General features: G+C 41.6%; 1 protein-coding gene across 2 annotated transcripts in view; it reads right to left on the bottom strand.

Annotated features, from left to right (window-relative positions):
• The window catches only part of PTPRF (protein tyrosine phosphatase receptor type F), a 513,733-nt gene that overhangs the window by 359,765 nt on the left and 129,397 nt on the right, over positions 1-24,571 (bottom strand). For both annotated transcript variants that reach the window (XM_075181665.1, XM_075181664.1), the window contains one exon: positions 17,892-17,951. The gene's annotated coding sequence lies outside the window, so the exon portion shown is untranslated. The remainder of the gene's footprint in view (positions 1-17,891; positions 17,952-24,571) is intronic.

Here is a 24,571-nt window from a genome sequence, read left to right on the forward strand (position 1 = left end):
GATCTGAAGATCTCCTCAATCAGGTCAGGAAAATTAATCTGTTTTACTAGCTCAGTAATTGTCGTCGCACAGGGAAATCCTGAAACATGACCTGCTAGTGTCACCGGGTGAACAGAGGACGAACCTGCATTAAGTTAAACCAATCTGTGTGTTCAGAGATTTCAATAAGCGATGGACGGACACTCTGCACCAAACACCAGACACAAAGTATCACCAAGAGACGGATCCTCGGCACCACAATACAGGAACTCATTTGTGCCGTCATTTGTCACAATTCTGCAGTCTATTCCTTGCTGGGGAAATAAACATCCATTTCACAAAGGTCTCCCTTATTTTTAGATATCAGCCAAAGCTGTATCTAGGTAAACAGAGGGACACAGCCTGGCAGACTGCGAGCGTATTATTCTGGAAATATAGCTGTGATATATTGATTTGCATGAAACACGGCGGGAGTGAGCCATTACACCCCACGCTGGCGACTGTCAATATATAATTCAGCACTTCTAACGCGCACACAGACGGACTCGGTAGTATCAAAGTGTTGTGTGTAATTAAGGTGGGTCACAAAAGGAGAGAACTAAAACAAACAGTGGGCAGCTCACTGATTTGACTTCGAGACAGATGCAGCCATTGACTATTTACAATGGAGACAGATCATATTTGAAGTTGAATCAATATACAGGAGAAAGCGATATAGGAGTTCACTGCGGCACACAGTGATGTCACTACCTCCTAGAGGAATCAGAGGCTGCGTTCTCCGCAAATAACGTTTCATACAACATCCGTCTCCACTGGGCAGTGGGTACCATTTAGGGTCTTACAACTGCGACACAAGCTTACAGGTACAGACCTGTATGAAGCTTTTACTATCTACATTGATGGCTCCCTTCTGTGTTTACATGATCCAGGAGAACGGTTTACTTATGTGGACACAAAACCGCTGTGTGGATACAAATGTATCAAGTTTAACTAGACTCCCCCCCCCCCCCAGAGCCACACAATGATGAAGACTAATTATTATGCGCAGTCCAACACTGAAATAGCACAAATAATATACACTGAGGCGGTGGCCTAGCGAGGTCTGGGGGGGACCAGTGGTGATAGTTTAAAGGACCTGTGTCCCGTTCCAGGTGTCGTTAATTAAAGAAGCCTGGCGGTGGCAACGACTGTACTCCTACAACCGGAGACACTTGATGGGCGAGTGGTTGGCTTAGCTGAGTGGTGCCAGTAGGAGTAGTCAGTGAACACTAGTTCCTGGAAACCAGCAAGACACGAAAAAGTATGGTAAAGCGTGGTGGCAGAGTATGTGGGTAGAAAATGATCAGTAGTGCAATATAAAATGTGTGTCATAGATTTCAGTCATATATAAAGCACTAAGTCCAGGAGTAGGCTACGCTGGAGGGCATATGCCCCCCAACCGGTCCCATAGTGTGCTACCTTGGGCTGGGTCACTGGACCACCTGCATTTTTTTCCCTTTAAACTAGGCTGCTGAGTTGAGTCTTGCTCCCTGGGCTAAAATTTGCCAGCCCTCCCCTGAACAAGTTCCCCCCCTCCCCACTATCTGCTTTAGGAGGGAGTCCGACCCTGCCATGGTATCTCCATATCTTTTCCTTTTGAAAATGAAAAATTGTTTTGCAGGTCAGTGGCGTCTTCCCAACAACAGAAAGAAAACCAAGTCACCGGGAATTTCTTCCGCACAAACACAGATCGTTCTCAGAATAAAGTAACTGGTCGCAGGAAGATTTCCAGCACATTAATGAAGACGCTGCAAGAAACACAACAGCTTTAATGTGACAATATTTTCAGCTTTCAAATTTACATCTCAGCATTAAATGCTGTTCTTACATCTCAACACTAAATGGCTTATTAACAAGTGGGATCATTCAACTAATCCTCGGGCTAATATCTGCATATTCATACTCTGAAGAGATATTTCGCTGACGAAGAGTCTATTAAATGTGTGGAAGTGGAACAATAACCTGAATTAGATTAAATGGTAATGTTAGCGGGAGTGACCCTGTTCTATGTTCAGCTCCGAGGAAGATCCTGATGTCAGGATTAGCTGTTAGTACCCTGCCCCTTGTCCAGACTGACACCCACTGTCTGTGCTTATTGCCCTGTGTAGCTCTGACACAGGATGACCTCCTATGCCATCCTGTCCTGCTGCTGGGGACCAGCTGGGCTTGCCCTGCCACCATCCCCTTTCTTTATCCCCATTGCACCTCTCTAGGGGTGTAAGCAGGGCTCTGCTGCCACCAATAGGATCCTTCACCGGCACCTAGAACTGCTTCCTTCTGGGTGACTCTCGCTGCTCGTGTAACCCCTTGCTGGGCACCTGGGCTAGTACCTCTGGGACTATCACACTGGCCAGAGCTGCAGCGTAGCAGACAGAGTGTCATTAGATGCTGGGGGCCTGATTCATTAAAGAAAATAAGACCAATAAAAGAAGTAAATTTGCTCCTGGATAAACCATGTTACAATGCAAGAGGTGCAACTTAGTTTATTATTTTGCATGTAAGGAAAATACTGGCTGTCTTTTTATGTAACACACAAATACTTGATAGCTTTATTTTTACACGGAATTTAAAGTCGATCTAGTACATGGCTGACCACACCCATAAATTTGTCCCCACATTTTAAATTTACCTCCCCTTCAATGCAACATGGTTTTGAAAAGGTGCGAAGTTACCCTTTTTTTATGCTTTCCTTTCCTTAATGAATCAGACCCTGGGTCTCAACGTCAGAACAGTCGGATAACAGATTAGAGTGGTTTAATCTGTAGTTCACAGGAATTACAGCCGGTGAGTTGCGTCAAAGCAGGATCTTAAAGCAGTGATGTTTATTAGCTCAACGAGTCTTTACAAGGGCAGTTACACACTAGTTATACCGCTTTCATACTGCCGCCCCAACAATATCCCAGGTATATGAACCGGGGATATTGCCGGAGAACAGAGGCTCCCACTGAGAGAAATTCCCGGGTAGACCCTGTTCATACTGAACACGGGTCTGACCGGTTCTCCATGGCAATATCACAAGAGGAGATCTGATTGGCTCCTCTTGTGATGTGTTTTGTTTCTTTTCAAAATTATAATTGTGTTTGGTGAGACCCAGGTTGAAAAACCAGGGTCCCACCATTCATAGTGCAGGCGACTCAGGTTGGACTCGGGAATTACCCCATCAAAAGTCCCGGGTCTAATTCCCAGGTCATCAGACCCGGGAATTAGACCTGACACCATTCATACTACACCTCGACCCGGGTTGTCTGGGATTGCCCCGGCAAAAGCCTGGGTTTTTGCCGCAGTATGAAATGGGGTATTAGTGGGACTATTGATCTCTAATAGCTCAGATGGTTTTATACTGTTTCTGTCACACATGTTGGCATCCCAGCCCCCTTCCTAGCTGCTACCACAAAGTCTGCGATATTACATCAGATATTTAGCATCAGGATGTAACATATTCTCTAATCTTGGACTTAACACAATTCACATCAATCTGTGATTTCCTAAATTACTTGCTGGTTGCATTATTCCTGAAGTTTGTCTATATTTTTAACAAACTGGGATAAAAGGTAACGACCCCCTCCTGTGCATTCAGGCTAATGGATGTGTTGGTCATTCACACATGAAAAGGCCTAATTAGCATGAGAATTAAAAATATTACAAAAATCAAATTTCTTCCCACATCATATCACTACATTTCCAATGCAAAAATACAACACTATACAACAAATCCGTACATTTGCAATGATATACAGCACTGCACCACTAATTTAAATACATTTCTACAATAAGTTATTTCTATGTGACCCAGCCACAGTCTCATATTCCGACGACGATGGTCGTCCTGTGTGGGTACCTACGTGTGAATGCTGAGTCGCACATATCTCCAGGTAAGTGTGACTCCACATGCGCTGTATTCCTGAGCTGGGTGTACGTCAGGTGTACAAATGTGTATTCTTACGCCTAAGGTTTGTGTTGACAGTGTTAGTAGTAAATGCACAAACCAGCTACACCTATTTGTACACAATATAATAATGTAATGAAGAGTCCTAACAGATCCGGGGAATCCCCCACACTGGAATATCGTATCTGTTACATGTGGAGGGAAGTGGTGCAAAATTGTGCAATAATTAATATATTCCTCTGGGTCTGTAGTGATCTCACCTGTTACCACAAAGGGAAATCATGATAACATGGCCTGATCAGGGTCCTCGAGAAGATGTACATCATTAAAACATGTCAGATTTAAGATACTGTTATTGCACCTTCGTGCAGATGTAGAGACCGAGTGACTGAGAACTAGAATTCCCGTAAAGCATCAATCATCCAGTGTGGACAGAGTTTAATATCCTGTGACTGCTGTGTCTGAAGCTACTGGAGGCAGCACATGTCCCCAGCTCCCAAACATTCCTTAATCTAACTGACAAGGGTATAAGCAGACTTTTTATTTGTCCTATAACTTTGTACAAACTTTTGGCAAACTATTAACCTGATTCTCGAGAGCTGCCTAATGACTGACAAATGCAACGGGGTAAATTTACTAAAAAACAGTTTCGAAACCGTACGATTTACTAAAGGTCAAGCGAAACATAAAATCGCGTGTTGAGAAACCGCACTATTTGAAACCACCTTCTGATTTTTTTTCAATCAAGTATAGAAACCGTGCGATTAGTGAAGCTGCAAAGCCGCACATCAACCAACAGAAAATAAAGGGCGGTCACAGCTCAAACCTGTCCCAACTTCAAAAAATAAACAAATAAAGAATAAAAAAAAAAAAGAACTCCCCCATCTTCATCACAGCCCAGTGTTACTCTGTATCGGCCAAGCCCTTGGGACCCTGCACCTAGAGAAGATTGGCCCAATGTTGACTGGTACTGGGCCCCTCCTGATACCACCAGCTGGTGAGTACCAGGGAAAATGTAATGCGAGCACTACAAATACCAGCATGCAATGATAGTCCATGACTGTTTCTGTATTCTGGTCCTTAATGACAGCAGATCATAGATCTAAGGCGTAGATTTATCAAAGCTTCTAAAAGGAAACATGGAAGTGCTGCCCATAGCAACCAGATTCTAGCTTTCATCTTTTAGAACGCACAAGCGACCTGCCAAGACATATATAAAGTTATTACCAACAAAAGCGACAGAGAATAAATTCAGGAAAACCATCTGGTCTTGAAGGGGTTAAGGATAGCGTGTAATGTAAACACGCCGCGGCCCCGGTGACTGGATACACAACATCGTTTTTGTCACTGACGCACATGGACAATTCTCCAACCCGTGAACGTGGCCCAATTATAGTTCTGATTTTGCAGACAAGACACTTTTATACTTTTCTGTTTGCAGTGAAAACAGGTAGAATATTAATTGAAGGTCTATTTGCTTATTATTACTCATTCTAAGCACCAAGGGGGAGTAATACGCTACCCTGTAATAATAGTAGCGTCTCCATTCCGGATAATGATCTGTGGAGAGAACGCGGCCGGTCCTACGTGTGATCTGGGATAAGGATACATGGCCTACTTTCACTGAAGCCGCCTACTTGTTTATTTATCTGACACGCACACAAAGAAATAAATGGAACACAGGATATAACTATATAACTAATAATACAGTGGCTGGGGAATACAGCTTATCTTAAAAAGGAGAAAAGGAAGATTAGTGAAGCACTGAGTCTTGCATCAAGAGACTGTGTCACCTCAAGCAGAAGCTGCTATTGTGCAGAGACGGATGAGGGACCAGATAAAGGGGACTGTACTGTAACATAATGGCACAGAGACTTCTGTACAGTAGTATAATGTGACAGAGAGGTCTGTAGAGTAGTAGAATGTGACAGAGGGGTCTGTAGAGTAGTATAATGTGACAGAGGGGTCTGTAGAGTAGTATAATGTGACAGAGGGGTCTGTACAGTAGTATAATGTGACAGAGAGGTCTGTAGAGTAGTATAATGTGACAGAGAGGTCTGTAGAGTAGTATAATGTGACAGAGGGGTCTGTAGAGTAGTATAATGTGACAGAGAGGTCTGTAGAGTAGTATAATGTGACAGAGGGGTCTGTAGAGTAGTATAATGTGACAGAGGGGTCTGTAGAGTAGTATAATGTGACAGAGGGGTCTGTAGAGTAGTATAATGTGACAGAGGGGTCTGTAGAGTAGTATACTGTGACAGAGAGGTCTGTAGAGTAGTATAATGTGACAGAGGGGTCTGTACAGTAGTATAATGTGACAGAGAGGTCTGTAGAGTAGTATAATGTGACAGAGGAGTCGTGTAGAGTAGTAGAATGTGACAGAGGGGTCTGTAGAGTAGTAGAATGTGACAGAGGAGTTGTGTAGAATAGTATAATGTGGCAGAGGGGTCTGTAGAGTAGTATAATGTGACAGAGGGGTCTGTAGAGTAGTATAATGTTACATAGGGGTCTATAGAGTAGTATAATGTCACAAAGGGGTCTATAGAGTAGTATAATGTGACAGAGGGGTCTGTAGAGTTGTATAATGTGACAGAGGTCTATAGTGTAGTATAATATTGCAGAGATAAATTCTGGTTCACTTGGTGATGCCAATTTGGTTGGCCAGGAACAATCAACATACAAGAATTCAGAGGTGGCAATTGTGGTGACCACATACATATGTCCTCTTTCCCCCATCTCCGGACTCCTGTCCCTTGCACTAGTGGATTAGGGGATCCCCAGCATTCATACCCTTCAGGCACAGTGGCTAGAGCATAGCATACACGTGGCACATTATGGAGCCTATTCATCACAATTCTTGCTATCGGGGAGATAAGTGTAATTTTTTTACAAGATTATTTTTCACTGTGATTTAACAATATTTTATTGGTGTGGCAGGTGAGTCATTTGCAAAGGCATGGGGTCTCTGGTATGGTTGTCATAGGCAGGAACTATCTTAATATATAGGACAAAATAAGTTCTATTGCCAATAGAAACATCAATAAGACTTTTCCCATATGATAAAATGAACACCAATATTTGAAACCTGAAATGAACAAAACTTCATAAGAAATTGTGATGACATCGCCCTGTTGTGAGATTCACAAGACAATAAAATAATTAGTGACCAACCACATGCAAATAAAACCGAACAGGAGCAAAATGTAAATGCAGAAATTAATCTATGTCCTATGGAAAGAAAAAAAACGTACCCCTCAAAGGTTCCAAAGCAAAGTTTGGCACCCGAAAAAAGAGCATCAAGAGTCTTTGAACATACAGAGATTACATTATATAATGCTCTGAAGGAGAGATAAAGGTGTTGTACCAGCAGGAGGGCGAGTACTCCTCACAGCACAGTGCGTATAAATTAGGAAATATCTGGGAGACGGAGGATCAGAACCTTCTTCAGTCGCATCCAGTAAGTTCATTAAATGTTGCTGAATACGAGAATAATTTCCTCTTCTCAGATCTCGGGTCCTTGTCATTGTCACATAGCATAAGACAAAATAAGTGTGACAAAAAATTAAAAATATGTATACAATACTGGAAATCGTAAGAGGGGCAGATTCATTTTGGCGTGAGGCGACGTGATGCGTCTCTGGAACAGCCTGCGGAAAAATGTTGGGCCCGATTCATTAAGGCAAAAAAATGAGTTTTCTCCTGGTCAAAACCATCTTACAATGCAAGGGGTGCAAATTAGGTTATTATTCTGCACATAAGATAAATACTGGCTTTTTCATGTAGCACAAATACATGATAGCTTTATTTGTACACTGAAATGTAAAGTTGATCTAGGACATGCCCTACACCAACTATAAATCTGCTAACCCATTTTAATTTACCTCCCTCTCCAATGCAACATGGATTTGCCAAGGTGCAAAGTTACAATTTTTTTTGCTTTCCTTTCCTTAATGAAACAGGCCCATTGCGTCTGATTTATTACTAAAATCTCTGCTCATTTTTCATCACGTCCCACAAGAGATGAGGGTAAATGAGCGGAGGTTTCTGTACCGTATTAGCCGGCAAAATTATTTGGTAGATACTGCTGACAAATATGACTTTTGACAGACAGAAATATTTAGGCAAAATAATGGGGGACACCCCAAAAGCACTGGGGAGTGCTAAAAATTATTTGGTAGATACTGCTGACAGACAGTAATTTTGACAGCCAGTAATATTTAGGCAAAATAATGTGGAACACCCCAAAAGCACTGGGGAGTGCTAAAAATTATTTGGTAGATACTGCTGACAGATAGTAATTTTGACAGCCAAAAATATTTAGGCAAAATTATGGGGACACCCAAAAAGCAATTTGATTGCCATATATTAAAAAAAACAAAAAACTCCTCTATCCTCCTCTGTTCGCTAGCGATTTTTGTTAGCACAATTGGAATCAGAATATTGTATTCTCTGTCCCTGCTCTAATCAGCCTGTGACTACACCCTGCTCTCTCCCTCTGTCAAATGGCGATGGATTGCTGTGGAGGCAGGTATTTATAATCTTCAAGTATCGCGAGAACCGAGCCCCGAGATCCGACCACGTCACGATGACGTTCGGCCTCGATTCGGATTCCGAGCGGCCGGGAGAGCTGAGTAGCTTGGTACTCGGATAGGCAAAGTTGGGGTGGGTTTGGTTCTCGGGGAACCGGACCCGCCCATCTCTAGTTGATACCGACTGCAACAGACAGGAAGTATGACAAACTTATACAGTTAATGTACTTAACTATATTATAGTACATTCATATATGCAGATGGTAGTAAGCTTATATTGTGGCCTGCTCGGCTCGGTACACGGATACACAAAGTTCGGGTGGGTTCGGTTCTCGGGGAACCGAGCCCGCCCATCTCTAGTACAGAGTCACTGTGTTTTCAGCAGATGGTTATGAGAGATGAAGGAATATTGTGTAGGTGTGTACACATCGGCATGATCATCGGGACTCGTTGGTGAAACTGTTGCAGAAAACTGCAGATATATTGCACCCAGCTTTAGACCGTTTTGTGCTACTCTGTTCAAACTGCTAATGTCAGGACGATGGAGCAGCGGAGGAGGCTAAGCACAGCCATTGTCCTCCCATTGAAGATGAAGACTCTGCAGGGTTAACATTCATTATTAAATATTTTACTTTAGTAAAGCCTCACCTTTTCTTATATCACAATGACGATTGAAAGAGAGTTTACACTATGTATAAACAAAGAAACATTTAGTTAAATAAAGCCCATGATGTTATAATCAGCAAGGAATGACATCAGCACTGTTATAACACTTCCTGGATTAGCATATCCCCAGATCTGAGAGATACATTGTAACATATTTATCATGGGTGAACAGGCAGCCAAGTGTAAGTTCTCTTCAATTACAATAATGTCAAACCAGGAAAGGCAAACAAAGACCCCATGGAGGCTTCCACCAATTTGTCTTAATGTCAGATTTCTCTCTGAATCAATTTTGCTCTGTACATGGACTAATTTGTGTGCCCTTTCTGAAGACACGAATTGTCTTTGGAAATCATTAGGACTCGGGAGACAAGCAACCTCCCCCCACTGTGAGAAATGGGTCCTGTCCCAACCGCGCAGCCATTATTGGATGACATTGTCATAGCCATTTCCTAACTGGGAATCCACACGTTCAATGGGAAATAAACCCCACCTGAATAAAATGGAACAGGCCAAAGTTCACTTCCTTTAACCTCTTCATGACCAGGATTTTTATTTGTACCTCTCCGACCAGACTGCATTTCAAAATGTTGCCTCTGTTGATTTCTTTTAAAATCATTTGTGCTCGCCGGTAGGGCATAGGACAATCTTTGAAATTAAAAAACAAAAAAAAACAAAAAAAACAACAAAAAACCTCTCTTCATTTTCCTCAATATTCGTGCAAGCAGTGAATAGTTTCCCCTAAATGTATCAGTTGTCCCTGTGCCTGGATACGTGTGCATTATCATCACCATTTATTTATATAGTGCCACTGATTCCGTAGCGCTGTACAGAGAACTCACTCACATCAGTTCCTGCCCCATTCGAGCTTACAGTCTAAATTCCCTAATATACACACTCACAGACAGAGAGAGACTAGGGTCAATTTTTTGATAGCGGCTAATTAACATACCAGTATGTTTTTGGAGTGTGGGAGGAAACCAGAGCACCCGGAGGAAACCCACGCAAACACGGGGAGAACATACAAACTCCACACAGATATGGCCATGGTCGGGAATTGAACTCATGACCCCAGTGCTGTGAGGCAGAAGTGCTAACCACTGAGCCACCATGCTGCCCTGGTATCTAAGGAAGGTTTAGTGCACTTATAGCTCCCGTATTAGGGGCACAGAATACATTTGTAATGTCCTTTTATATTTTTTATTCTCTTTAGTCAATGACTCATATAGTCTGTGTTTTTTGTCACTCTATTGAGTACCATTCGGAATACATCACCATTTTGGTGGAGCGTTAATAAATGTAAAATCGTTTAACTTGTAAGTACGAAGAAGAGCGAATGAAATCTGCCATTTTCAAGTCAACTTCCGCAACTTTTACTGAGAAGCGTTGCCCCGAATGGCACCAGACGAGAATAAATTATTTTAAAGACACAATGAACATATATTTTCAATTATCTGCTGTACAACGCGAGCTGTATTTAATCGAGGTGGGAGATGTACTAGATCTTCCCAGCCTTTGAGCGGGTGCCCTTGAAGCAGGAAGCAGACCGTGAGCTTATTTTCGGGCTGGCATGGAGAGCCTTGAAATTAAACCATATCATTCTCCTTCGTGCAGAGATCAAACTCTTATCTGAACTAATTAGAAAGCACAAGCTAAGCCTATCACCCAGATCAAGGAAACAGTTTACAGTGGAATATTCTCATTAACCTGACTCTAATACTTGCAATCCACTTTCCACGCTATAAAATTAATCTTGTGCTGTTGGGAAGCCTCTGCATAGTTATTTATCTTGCTCGATGAACATCTTGCGCAATAATAATTATTCCCTAATTGCTCCGAATTAGCCATCACTTGCTTGATGACCGTATAATACCCCTGTGTGCCTTCAAGGTCACAATGTATCCAGACAAGCTTTAACAAGACGGCGTTAAAAATGGGCAATTCATTTCCCACTGGAATGACAAAACATGACAATTTGTAACATCTAACAAAACACGTGTAACAAGACCCCTATGGCCTCTCCAAATGGTACAAATTATCCTGTAGGGCTATAATGTTTTCTAATTCCATTATAATAAATGCAGTTGTGGATCCTACAAGTTGCACAGACTGTCTGCCTGGCCAATTTCCTCAATTCCAGATAAGCAGGAGCTCAATGGAATCCATAAGGGAACACAAAAAAAAAAGTCTGATTTTCTGTGAATGAAATATTTGGATTTCGTCTCCATGTCGACCACAGACGGCTGATTAATTCCTGTAAAATGCAGATCTCGAAAGACTATTAACCTCAAATTCACAGAGTCCACCCTGGAATAGATCAGGCTAAGGTTTTGTGGAGCAGAATACTGCACGAGCAGTTTGATTTGCAAAGCCCCCGAGAGAGCCGGTGAGATGCCAGAACGCTTTGACATTCTGAAACCATTAAGAAAATTCTGCAGGAAGATGGAGACTGATACATTGTAGAATATTCCTTGTACTGCATGTCATTACAAATGTGTCCGCTATCTACAAGGTGTGAACATGTAACTTCACAATAAATAAAGGTCTATGCCAATACCCAGGGGGGGCAGCAGGTATATATAGCTGTGCTCACTGCCAGGCTTACTTCATCGCCTCAAGACAACATGGAACAAACTAGATCTCAAGGTATTTGGCCAGCAAGGAAATCAAATGAAAATGTTCCCAGCTAATCCATTAGTGCTTCAGAACCACCAGTGATTAGGCCGGCTTGATGTGCAGCGGGACAATTCTCAGCTAGTAATGATGTCATTATTTCTGTTTCCTTCTGTAGCCTTACAATGATAACGGAACAAGCAGATCTGTTCAGCAGTAGATACAAAATATTCCGTATTGCAACAGTTTAAATAACGATCAATACAATTACAAAACTTATTTTCCAGACTTGTATCCTAGATCTAAATTTATGTTGCCAAAATCAGCTCAGAACATTTAATCCCTCTTTAGATCCAATGCTCTCCAAGGGCCTTATTCATTAACAAACGTGTATGATACGTGCCGTATTTTGGGTAAAATCGCACTGTGCATGCCCAGAACTAACCAGAGAACGCAGCAAAGTCCAATTTATCTTCGAGTGCAAAAGGTCCCTTACAAGTTCAGGGGCGGAACGAGCAGGGGACTGGGCGCATGCATGTAATCAATGTACGGTAAATAGGTGTCAAGCTTGAGTGCACGCAGCAGCGTCCGATTCAAGCTTTGGGCATCTCTAAGATGCGTATTTTTCAGCCGTATCACCTGCACCAGCTACAGGTGAGGTGTAAGTGCTGATTACTAGTGATGACGGCTGTGTATACAGCTAGAACATGTGTCTGTAATCAGGAGTAACTGTAACAATGTATTTTATGTACAGTAGACATTAACATCCTAATAAATGTATTTTAAGGGGATTTAAAAAAAAAAAAAAAATTTTTTTTTTTTTTTTTTTTTTATTGATGACTATATTATTAACAGGTGACATTAATTGAATCGTTTTTGCTGTGCATTCTTTTGTGACTTTATGTTCCACATATGTACTGGACGTATCCTGCAGTGTATTGTCTGTTAGATCAGAGCGGACCTAGACCCGTATTCATCACCAGACGGATCTTCACATCCGCTCCTTGATGAATACAGACAGGTGTATACCAGTCATTTTACGTTTGTTAATGAATCAGACCCGAGTGCCGTCTTGAAACCCATGGAACACGTAAGGAAGATGCGTAATGTCCTAAAAGATAGCGAGATCTACATTTTGTATAATGCAGGAAAATAGATCCATATTTTTCTGAAAGCTGAATTTTGATCCAACCTGAATAATAAAAAAAACAAAACCCTGAATGTGCAGGTCTGGCTGACGCTTTTCAATTGTTTGATAAGTCAAGACATTTTTGTATTTTGCCAAAAATAAAAAGCATACAGTTAGTATTTCATTATGCACTGTAGAATATGACTCCTGTTTTGTGCTTTTTTCTCTCTCTGTTGCTCATGTAAGTGCAGGGAATTAGCTGGTGTTTGCACTTTGCATGGAGATGGAAATGTGGAGAGAGAGGCATTATGGGAGTGGGGAGGTTGTATGCCGGTTAGAGGAGAAATATAATTGTACGAGCTCGGTTTGAAGTCAGCCCCTTTACATTCACTTGAGAGCTATTAATAAAGTAGCAGTTCTGTGGCTGATATAATTAGATCTAAACAAGAGGCGACGATGGACATTAAATACATTTTAACATTTAGAGATGAAGCCATCTGCGGTAACTATCCTCTTAGAATCTTTCCTTCCTCAAAGTTCAGCTAATTTGGAATTGCTACTTTTCAGCAAAATAGATCCCGACCATAATTGACTGCAAAAGAAAATACGGGCTCACATTTTCCCTCTGACAAAAAGCCAAGTGCAATTTGCCAGCGTAATGAGCAGGTTAGAGCAGCAGATATACAATGTTTTTCTTTCAAATTCATTTTCATAAGCGACGTGGCACTTTACAGACCAAAACCCACTTAGCACTATTTATTGAGAGAACAATCTTGTGAAATCGCTCAGTAAACTTCAGCATCGGGGGGAGGTGATATATTTACACATTGTTGGCTTTTACACTGGGGGGATTGCTATAGATTTTGCAATATGGACCCTCTCAGGGGAAGGAGGGGGGGGGTGGGGGGTTGTGCTTAGCTAAATAATAATACTAATCATTAGTTTACTTCCAACATACAGTGCTCCTTGTATATACCCCTCCACTCTAGAATACCACCCTCACTTACCACTAGGTAGATTTCTTTGCACAAAAGTAGATTAAGATGAATCACGTCCATTATGTATTACCCGCTTTCTAACACCAGTCTTGGCCTATGTTTTAAGCACACATTATAAAAAAAAGAGTGCTACATAATGCGCACAGGAATTTATAAGTCTCCGCGGGGATCTGTACGGCTGCCCAGCGATTGCCTTCATACAAGGTGCGATACCGTACAAAGCTAAGTGACCAACTGCAAATATTATAGTTCTTTTCTGAACGTGTAAAATACTGCAGCTAAATGCAAAATAAGGCTACTATGTCGTGGCACAGTTCTGTAAATGTGATTCATCTCAATCTAGTTATTGGTTTTCTGGGAAGAAATGTTTCTTTCTGCACACCCCTTATACTGGGACACTTATAATAACTGGGAAGGAGACGTGTAACTTCAAATGTCGAAGCGAAAAAGCAGAGTGGGTACATAGGTACACAGCGGGGGGGACATGATAGAAACCTTCAAAAATATCAAGGGTTTTAGCAAGGTACAGGAGGGAAACATTCTACAAAGGAAGAGAAGTATTAGAACACAAGGACATGTACTGACACTGGGGGGAAGGAGGTTCAGAGGAGATGACTACACAGAAAGGGTAGTGGATAAGTGGAATAGCCTCCATCAGAAGTGGTAGAGGATAATACAGTAGAGCAATTTAAACATGCTTGAGATAGAGATATCCTTACAAAGAACTAAGGATCACATAGGGTTGGAGGTTACCATAGGTTAAACAATGGGCAGACTTGATGGGCCAAGTGGTTTTATCTGCCATCAAATTCTATGTTTCTATGTTTTGATTTCATAAACGAACCTTAGCATCTCTGGATCATACAGCTGAGACCACACACCAGCGGCTTTCATGATTGTGAAATAAAAATAATTATATTTCTATCGATAACATTTTGATATTGCTGTTAAAGGATGTTCAAGACCAATACATTCTAGGGACTAAATGTATTTACAGTCTGTGATTGTCCTTCAAATTGATGCCCCCAAAATACTTTATTGTTCCCAATTTCAACCACACTGTTACTATCACCAGATGCACCTTAAATGAAAAACTGCATGCACCCAAACCAGCAACTATACAGTGCCACCTCCCAACACAGTGCACGCTGCACCTGCGTGAACAGAGAAAAGCAAATAAATTGTTAAAAATTATACACCCCTTCCTCCCACATTGTGAGCCTCCTAGCAAGCGGCTTATGGAATCCTACTAAGACACCCTTCCTCCCACATTGTTAGCCTCCTAGCAAGTGGATTGTGTGATGGAAACCCTACACAGCCACCCTCTCCCATTAAAAAAGCAATCCAAATATTTCTAGATTTTCTGAAGCAGGTTCACAAAGTCTCCACAAATCCACAATTGTGAATATATATCTATATTTCTTCAGATGATCCATCCTGAGCATTATTTAGAATTCATCCTCGCACAGCGAGTCACAAGGCTACAAACAGACGACAGGAAAACGATGGTACAGTAATGACACAAAATGACCAATGCTTCAAGCCATGTTCTGCAAGGTTGGCTCATTGAACACACACTAAAGAGGTTGTCCCCTTCTAGACTATACTCCTTCATTACGACCCACCTACACCTTTACCTGAGCCCTGGAACCTCTATGATCTGTGAGCAAACAGCGAGGGAGGATTAAATTCACCCGGTCATCAATAACGCAACATATATCTTTCCTATGCAGTTCTACTGAGGATGACTCAGCGCTCAATGTGAATCTGCTCAAGTAAAGTATTTACTACATGGAGGGAGAAGACAATATTGAAGGGGATTGTCCAAAAGTGTACAACCCCTTTAAATACCACTGATGTCAGCCAAGGAAACAGAAGTGTTTAGCAAGTACACACAGGAAAGTAAATAAGCTTCTATTTTTAGTTAAATTATATAGGCTGATCTACTGTTCCTTAAATCTGCCTGAAACACCAGTGGGTGCCCACAACCCACACACTGAGAAACTGCGGTGCCCACATGAATTTGCACCATGCCAGAGGAAATTAAACAACACACTCTTAAAATATAACTTAATATTGCACTAAAATAACATTTGAAGCAAGAGACCATTATTAAAATACGTATATATGTGATAGGCCTATTACTATATTCCTTGTACTTCACTATATGATGCTATCTTCAATGTTTTACAAACTGTCCCCTATATTAATGCAATTTATGGGTTCTATTCAGACTGAAAATCATTAACAGCCCCAATTTCACAAGCAGCTGTTTGGTGAATGGGAAGATATTTAGGTAACACTTTTATAAAGAGCCCCATTTTCAGCCTGGCACGGTCTCTTGGCCCATGTCACTATACATTCTCCCTCTTATTAATCCCCGTCTACCCATCCCGTTACCTGGGCATGCTACAGAATCTTTAAGTGCCGGTAAAGTTCCCTCCTGCCAAACCACCAACATGCTACTTGTCAAACTGCATGAGCTCCATTGAAATAGTTCTGTCAGTAACATTAAATCAAGGTTTAATGCAGTGTCCGTGAGCTGCAGCCAGGAATTGTGCGTCCTCTGTCTCTCTCTCTCTCTCTCTGTATTTCCTGTCTCATTCTCGGAGAATGATCAGAAACTGGGCTTGCATAGCAAGTAGACGCCACAAGATCTAACATAACAAAGATAGGTATAAAAGAGTCCGCTGCAACATGAAATTCTAAAGACTTTTTTTAAATTCAGTTTTTAATTTTTATCCTGAAGGTTCATTTCACAAGAAGAAATTATTTGGACAAATCCCAACCCTGAAAGCCAGTGCATGCCTCTACCATCGCCACAACCAAGGTCTCTTCTAGAGTTGGGTAAAACTTTGCCGCTTGGCGAAAACCATCAGTGCACTGCAGAGGGGGCAAGTTTGATTCATCTCTGAATCGCAGTGCAAAATTGAAGTCCAGTATGTATGTGCTATACGGAAAAGCCAACGGAATTTTTGCTACAAACTTTAAAATGAAACTTCGAGGAAACTGGAATTAATACATCACACTGAAAAATGACATTTTCATAACGAAGGAATGTTTATGAAACTTTGTGCTTAGGGAAAGGTGCTGACAACAACCAATCAAATCCTGCCATTTGTTTGCAGTTTTGAAAAAGAAAGCTGACAACTGATTAGCTCATTCGTAAACGTGTCACTATATGCCCAACAATCTCCAGCATTCCATCCTTGCTTCCAGCTGACATTAATATGAGATTGTTGTGAGGACAACAACATAATGGGCCTGAGTCATTAAGACACGTATATTGTATGCAAAATCACTCTACACATACACAGATCCAGGAGATACGGCCGTGAACGCTGCACTGACCGCTGTATATTCAGACGCAACGGACACATACTACAGCCTACGATTTTGGGGAGTGAACGGGGCAAGGAAGGGGCGCGTTTGTCAGTCAATTTACAGTGAAGGTGTGCCAAGCTCGAGAGCACATAGTCACGTCTGAATCAAGCGCTGGCTGTCTCACACTTACTAGTTTTTCTACCGTAGCTCTCGCTCCAGCTACAGGTCTAGTCTAAGTCCTGAGTCCTTGTGATGTCAGTATCGTATGCATGCTATAACATGTGTTTGCAATCAGGAGCAGCTGTAAAAATGTCCGTTATGTACAGTAAACATTAAGGACAATAAAATAAATGTTTTTCCAAGGGAAAAAAAATATATCTAAAAAATAATTTTTAAAAAAATTCTATTTAGAGTCATAAATGACAATATTATTGACAGATAATATTAACTGCTTAATATTGTGTTTTATGTCACTTCTCCTGTGTTTTTATATATCACGTAGGTACTGGACGTACCCTGCAGGGTCTGGTCTAGTACAGTAGAGTAACCCTATAACTGTAGTCATCACCAGCGTATCTTTAGATCCGTTCCTTGTTGACTTGGGGCACGTGCAGAGCTGAGTTACGCGCGGTTTATAACAAACGCACGATGCGCCACTTAATGACTCAGGTCCTATGTGAGTAAAAGAGGCAGCTGTACATCAAATAAAGAAAGGAAAATGTATAACCTACCTCACATTGATAAATGTAGATTATCCTGTTCTAATTATGAGATGTCCTTATGTTTTAATCCTGTAATGACAAAAAAAAGGTAATTAATGTGGACATGATCTAATGTTTATGTCACTCACAATAGACACAAACTACAATTCAGCATAAAAACTTATTACGCTTCCTTTAAAAACAATCTCACGATATACAGCGGAGCCAGTAAGTAACCCTCACATTCAAAATCTACTTTTAGCCGCGATTTCCCCCCCACGGCTGTCTAGCCTGTTATCCTGTCATTATATTCCGTCAGATGCTACAAGGAATTTGTGCATAAGAGGATTGTACGTCTCATATCTAAGAGGTTTACAACAAAAATCCAAACAAGCTAAACTCTACAGAACGGCACGTTGCGAGGTTTAAGCACTAACAGCTTCCAGTACTGGAGCCGTCCACACAAAGACATTAACAGTTCTCCGCAGGTTCTGAGTAATGCAGAACTGGAGCCGGTGGCTGGAAGGGATCCTGACGCACTGTTGATTAACTCCTCAAACTGGCAGATGGAAATCACATCAACCACTATGAATAATTGGCATTTCAACTGCAGAAATGAACCAGTCAATTAAAAACAAAGAGCAACAGGTTTGTCTTTCACGAGCCATTCGGTAAATGTGAATATGTACAAATGGGCACTCGGGAAAAGAGCCGCCTTTAAATCGCAAATTATAATGATATTAAACGGTATTTACGGTCTTAGCATTTATAATGAGTTTGGACAGATTTTCTTCTCTACATTAAATACTTTAATCTCAATTTCTTTATCCTGATTACATGTTTATGGGAAAATCGTCCAGTTGGTTTTCAGCTCTTAACAAATACACAAATAATTTTGCAGAATTCACCAATTGCTGGTTCTGTTTTACAGACTCCTCAATCTATGCAGCGCAATCTAATTTGTAGGTCTACGTGTTACTGCTGAATATTCTAAGGGATATTATTACACCACAAAGTAAGATCTTCTAATCTAATACTGTATCAAAACGGCCGATATATCAGTTGTCTACAAAACATATTGCACATTCTGTTCGAAAGCAATCTGCAAGAAAGTAGCTTGTTAAAAGAGAGCGCAGAACTTAAGCTTAGTTATGACCGTATTAAACTGCAAGCGAATCTCAAGATGCATTTTGATTTGAATCTGGGTGTTAGTCCGCCCTGACTAAATGTTGCTGTATGTAGACACACAGAAGCATCTGTTCACTGAAAGGTCACATCAAAGCACAAAAAAGAAAAATGAGATTATAAAATAAATGACCATCTCTTAACAGTATAATCATTAATACAAATATGGATTTAATATATTTTTTTTACATTAAATACATAAATCAAGATACGTACTCTACATAAAATGCCTTTATACAGTCACTACTACTTGCAAACGCATGTTCTGTGCCATCTACCGGCACACATACGTGTAGTTTGTAATACAGACTGTGTCAGTCATCACTATCAGTTGGCACTTACACCCAGTGGTGGGACCATTTCTCACCAGTTCGCCAGAACCGATACCTAATTTTAAACCGGTGACGACAGGCTGAATGCATCCAATGCGTTGGTGGGGGGAGCAGGCTCCTCGAAAAAACAAAAACGAAAGAAACTCACCTCTACGTGGCATTGGCACCTACTCCTCCCTGTTCCGTCCGCACTGTATGTTGGGAGTGATGTCATCACGTCACGTCCGACATTCAGTGAGGAGCGGCGCAGAGAGGAGTCGGCGGAAAGAAGACACAAGACAGAAGAAAAGAGAAGAAAGAAGCCGATGGAAAAGGTAAGTGAAGGAACGGAGCAAAGGGGAGCAAAGGTAGCTTGGCAGAGTGTGTTTCGAGGGGCAATGGCAGCGTGGCAGAGTGTGCTTCGAAGGGCAATGGCAGCTTGGCAGAGTGTGTTTCGAGGGGCAATGGCAACGTGGCAGTGTGTGTTTCGAGGAGCAATGGCAGTGTGGCAGAGTGTGTTTCGAGGGGCAATGGCAATGTGGCAGTGTGTGTTTCGAGGGGCAATGGCAGCGTGGCAGAGTGTGTTTCGAGGGGCAATGGCAATGTGGCAGTGTGTGTTTCGAGGGGCAATGGCAGTGTGGCAGAGTGTGTTTTGAGGGGCAATGGCAGCGTGGCAGTGTTTCGAGGGGCAAAACACATTTTTGTATACTTAAAATGGTCATTAAGGCAGAGAACTGGCTGTTAATTTATTTGAATCCCACCACTGCTTACACCTGCCCTGCAGTTGGTGCAAATGACACAGATGCACACTTACGAGAAACCCAGGACCTGAATCCGGCACATCTGCTTCGGCGCGCCCGCGGCACCCCTGACTGTACATCTCCTACATTCTTCTGCCCCTTCTGCAATTTCACGCGTAACATAAACTACACAAACTGACTCCCGCCCGAACATTACTAAGGAGCTCTATGACGGTCAAGACTGTTTGTGTAGCTGTTGATGCACCTGCCGTACAGCTTCCTGCACCTGCGTTACTCAAACACCAACACTTATTTCCAATGCAATTCTGTCCGCCTTCATGATTTTGTTTTCATAGATATGTGTAAATTTAGGCTCGTCGCATAAACGAACAGGAGTAGACCCGAATTAAGTGGTTCATAACATACCCAGACGGACAATATATCATAAAGAATTGAATGCGAGTATAGAAATGGATACGTAGTAATACAAACAGACAGACAAAAAGATAAGATCGGTAGAAAGAACATTATTTGTTATTTATTCGTCTGACCCCTCAGACTGCTCAAAGCTGACACCTGATTGGCTATTGTGTTTTGCACTGAGCTTAACAGAGATAAGAATTATTTTAAGACCATTGAATAACAAAATTGACATGTATTTATATTTTATTTCAACCCGAATATTAATATTTATTTGCCTACAGCTTGATTTTATCTTTTGTCATCACATTTATGAATCTGTAAGGTACTTAAGAACCCTCGAGCGCGCAGAGTACAGTCCGGTTATGGGTATTTACTGTATATATCACTGTTGTAGAAGGTGGATACTTGTGTCCGTCATGTGCACACAATAATTATTATAAAGGTCTTTCCCAGACAAAGAGGGGCAGCAGGGAAGTTGGAGGTACCTTACAAAGGGCGATATATCTATATTAATATTGTCCAACTCTACACCCTGATTATCATCACTCAAACGCACATTAACGAGACAGTGGTACTCTCAGCAGTGGAAGTAGCGCTGTTTTGCTTGGCAGAAAGGGAGCCGCAGAGAAGCAGGAGGGGGTGTGGGAAAATAGACACTTATTCTAAAATATAGGTCTGGAAAATCCATGGAATGATAAAATAAAAATAATAATACTTTTAGAAAGCGTGTATTTCCATATTTTCATCAAACACAGAGACAAAAAAGCTTCCATCCAATAGCAGAAAATGGTAGTTTTGTTGTCAGTATTCTTTACAATTTCAATATTCCACATTGGAAGACAAGAATAACGCCAACAAAGCAATATATATATATATATATATATATATATATATATATATATATATATATATATATATATCTATATATACACCCAATTATCCCACTGAACCATTTTCTTGCGCCCGGGTCTATGTGCAGTAACTGAACGCAGCATCATCTCTCACACAGAGAAGACATTGTTGCAGCAATACTTCTCTGATTGACTGGAAAATGGACAGGAGACCCTAATCTTCTCTTTTAAATACACAAAGAATCTATAACCACACAGCCAATTTCATTCATGTAGGGTCAGACAATAAGAGCCACGGGTCGGGGAAGAGATAATCGATGAATCTGATTCTGGTGGTTGGCAAAACGAAAAACGTAGGTTGAGATTGCAGAAACAAACTGCAGGGGACCGGAGTGTTAAATCAAAAGGTGGTTTAATAAGAAAGAGCGCACTCTCCCATCTGCGAGCCTCAGTGTTACAGAATAAGGATGAGGAGCTTGTACAAGACGCTCATAAATAAACCAATGATGTTTTCTTCAAAGAACAGGTTGCTGAAAGTCCTTTAGGAGTGTCATTAGTACAGGGGCTTCAGGGAATGTTTGAAGGACATCGCAGCTGTTGGCCGGCGTTTGTCACAGGGGGGCCCTCTGTGGCCCCTGGATCTCAGGGCCGCTCACCGCTGATGGTCCCCGCAGCCAATGCCTCACCAAGGGTAACCCACAGAAGACGTATGATTGGAAATACGACTGGAGAACAAAGGAGTAGTAGCAGCTGAGTGGAGAAGATGTGGCAGCCGGCCAGTAAGCTGAATTAACAACCTTCTACGCGGCAGCCTTTACACTCAAACAACTACAGGCTGTTACCACTGGAATAAGATCAGATGCAGCCACTTGTATCTCCCAAACCTCAGCCATGGACGAGGAAACTCTGCAGTCCTCTTAGTAAGGGACAGGTGTTTATCACCCACCCAAAAAAACTTGTTTTTAATAAACTGAAATGAGGGCCCTATCTGTGTGGAGCTTGTAGTTCCCACAGTGTTTAAGTGGGTTTCTCCTGGGTCTGGCTCAATCCTAGTAGGTTAATTAGCTAATGACAAAAATGGACCCTAGTCTGTGTGTGGGGTACGGAATTTAGACTGTACGCTCTAAAGGGGCTGCCATCAGAAATTGTGGGGCCCAGTACAAATGAAGCAGGCAGGACTTTCCCTCCCCTCCCCTTATCACTCATCCCAAAATCCCTCCACATTTCCCTCACTTGCTAAAAAATTCCACCACATTGTGACAAGGATCTTTTTTTACATTATTATTTATCTGTACTGTTTTTGGGGGATTTGTTTTGGGAGGAGAGCAAGATTTTTCCCCCTTTCAAATTCTTTTGCACAGGGGAAATAGTTTGATGCATGATCTGACATGATTCTTGTCTTGAGGAAACGCCCAGTGCGCTCCCAACCTATCAGTGACCAGGCGGCCGAAGAATAAAAGTAAAAAGAAGGATAAGGAGGCGGTAGGGCAGGACATGGTGGGTCTTTTAGGCAATGTGAGACCCTTGCACCTGACGGCGGCCCTGCTGATGTGACTGATAACAATACTTTGTACACCGCTGTGCAATACGGTGACGCTATATAAAGAACAATGATAATGACAACAGCCTGCAAACGATTAATTTATAAAATAAATGCAACTCTGTAGATGAGGAATTTGGCAGCCTTGGACGGTACAAGTTAAGGGAAAGTTACAGCTTATGGAAGGAATAATATTAAACTTTACCCCAAAGAACGTGCTGGAGATTTTGTAAATAATAGATGGTAACAATGTGTCTGTTGTGGAACAAAAGTCTTTCCGCTTCCTCTGTCACTTCCACGGTTCCTGATGGCTGTAATATCAGCAGTTTGATTGCTCCAGTTTGTTACCGTGAAAAAAAACAAAACCAACCCACAAGCCCTGTAGATCAAAACATCTGTTTGAGTCTTCAGAAGCAGTTTTGCTTGATAGATAATAGGCTTTTGTTTGGTAGTTAATATACTGTAGTTCCTTATGGGTGCAGTACTGTGCCGGAAGGGATGAATGTGTTCTAATGTGATATATTAGGTAATAGCATCAAGTAACACACTGTTTATATGCATATAATAGACTCTACTCTTGTGTCTGGAGAGAGGTTTAGCAGCTATCAACGCTACACAGAAGCAGAATTGTTTATTGCTCCTGTTGAGGAAAACAACACAGATACTCCCATTGCTGAGAGATAAAGACCGTTGCCAGATTAATAAATACGTCTACAGTTATTCCCATTGTTATCTCCTTCGCAGTTAAATGTAATCACATGAAACATATTTGTGGATCTGAATTATTATTAAGTTCATTGACACAGTTTAAAAAAAAAAATTAGTACAAGAATACAGAGTGCTTTACGAAGAGGCGACAGACACATGGCGGAATCTTATCAGAAGATAGGCATTGTTTGTGACATTTCTATGTAGAGTTTTGGGGGACGTATATAAATAGTCCTTTCTCTGGAGACAAGGAAGATATTTTTCTTTTTATTATTATTTAAAATCCCTTATCCCAATTTATCAAAGAAATAGGTTTGGGGGCAATTGAGCGATAAAGACCCAGAATGCAAGATAAATGCAATGAACTAGTTATAGATATCTCCTACATCACTGCACACGTCTATATCTGTCCCCCTTATTAAGTTGCATATAAACCACACTTAATAGGATACCTGCCCTCTAGTCTAGTGTTTGCTCTGCACCTACAGATTAACAGAACTGCTTCAGTGACCGATTGGGTGTGTTTTCACTACTTGATGGTACGGGTCCCCCTATCTATAAACCAGTAGATGATGGATCTTCCTACTCTCCAGAGGTGCTCAAATGCAGTCCTCAAAGAGATACCAACTGGTCGTTGTCACCGGATGAGGTTACTTCACCACCCGGTCTGTTGGGGAAGACGGATGAAGGGATATTACACAGTTTATCTGGTTGTTTTCTCTAACCGACTGTTATTGACCACCTGCCACCAGACACTCACCAACTCATGAATGCCAGTTGTAGGAGGATTCGGCTGCCATCACCAGGATTCTTCACTGACACCTGGAACTGCTTACTTCTGGGGTAGCTGGTATAGCTGCTGCAGTGCCTCTTTTCTGTGGCTTGGCTGGTACCTCCTGACCGATTACTATGGATCAGGACTGCTGGGTAGCGGGCAGAGCGTTGACACAGA

Source organism: Mixophyes fleayi, chromosome 8, assembly GCF_038048845.1.
Source record: "Mixophyes fleayi isolate aMixFle1 chromosome 8, aMixFle1.hap1, whole genome shotgun sequence".
Classification (NCBI taxonomy): Eukaryota; Metazoa; Chordata; class Amphibia; order Anura; family Limnodynastidae; genus Mixophyes; species Mixophyes fleayi.